Genomic DNA, 1,469 nt, shown 5'->3' on the forward strand with positions numbered 1-1,469 from the left:
TCGTAGACACTTGAAAATTTTACCAGTGTTTAAATTGACATTTTCCTTTATATATTTTTATTTTCAAAATATTTCACTAATTTTTAATCTATTTATAGGCAATTGAAATAATCGATTTTTTTTGATTTTTTTTTTATAAATGTTGATAAAAAAAAATTAGCTGGGACAAAATACTTGAAAATTTAATAGAAGGGTCCACATATGTTGTTCTAACTCCCATTCAAAAATTATAAAAATACATAGGCACAATTTTTTTTTATAAGCATTTAAAGTTCAAATTTTGACTAAATACGTAAAAATTACGGCAATGTTCAAATAATCTTAAACAGAAATTCATAAAAGTTTTTCTTTTTAATTCTAAGATTTGGAAATTTCATACAAGGCTCCTAACATATTTTTACAATAGCAGTTGCAAAATAAAAGGAATACATTGTCACAATTTTTATTTATAAGCATTTAAAGTTCAAATTTATACGAAATATGTCAAAATTGCGAAAATTTGCAAGTAATTTAGTGGTTGAAAAATCGTAAAAATTTTTTCTTTTATAACTAAGTTTTTAAAATTTGGTACAAGGTTCTCCATAAGTTTTTCTTTAAAAATAATATATCCTAGACTGACAAATCATCTCCGTTCAGAATCGTTTTTCGTATACAATGATATAATATCATTGGATTCAAATTTAATTCCATCCATTACAGTAACCCACTTGTAACCTACTGTACAGCAGAGCGACATCCACGACTTACCCGCCTTTTTTTGTGTGTGTCTGTCATGTAACCTAACCTAACCTTTTAAAATTTAAATATTAAGAATTATTAATTTTAATTTTTAACTTTTAAGTGCGTTTTTGTATTGCGTGTTACTATTATAACTTAAAAGTTAAAAGTTATAAGTTATAAGTTATAAGAATATAATATATAAAAAAAAATATAATATCAAAAACGTTATTTGGAAACAATTGGAAAATAACGTTTTTAAAAACGTTAATCAAAAACAATATGGAAAAATAGAGCTAGTATACTTATAATATATAGATTATAGACCGCGCATTACGCTCGTAATCTCCTAGAAAAAGTAATGTCAGAGTCTATCTTTTTCGCACATATGTTGGCTTAAATATATTTCACTGATGCGCGGTCACGATTAAATATATTATAGTATATCTTTAATCATGTCTATGGTGTATTTGATGTCATAAAATATAATATATTTAGATGGAATGGGAATGGGAATTTCAACTCATTCAGCTGAGTCGAATCATTCAAATCAGCTCAGTTTAATGAGTCGAATCAGTGAATCGACTCTTCTTCCAATTCTAAACCTAATTTTTTTTTTCAAAATATGTGATTTTGTGTGTTTTATAAGAATGTAAAAAAGAAATACGGACAAACTTCGTTTTGAAGTTGTTGATGAAAAACTTCAAAAACTAAATTTTTTTCATAACGCGTATTGGAACAAGTGCACTTTA

This window comes from Acyrthosiphon pisum, chromosome A1 (assembly GCF_005508785.2).
Source record: "Acyrthosiphon pisum isolate AL4f chromosome A1, pea_aphid_22Mar2018_4r6ur, whole genome shotgun sequence".
Taxonomy (NCBI): domain Eukaryota; kingdom Metazoa; phylum Arthropoda; class Insecta; order Hemiptera; family Aphididae; genus Acyrthosiphon; species Acyrthosiphon pisum.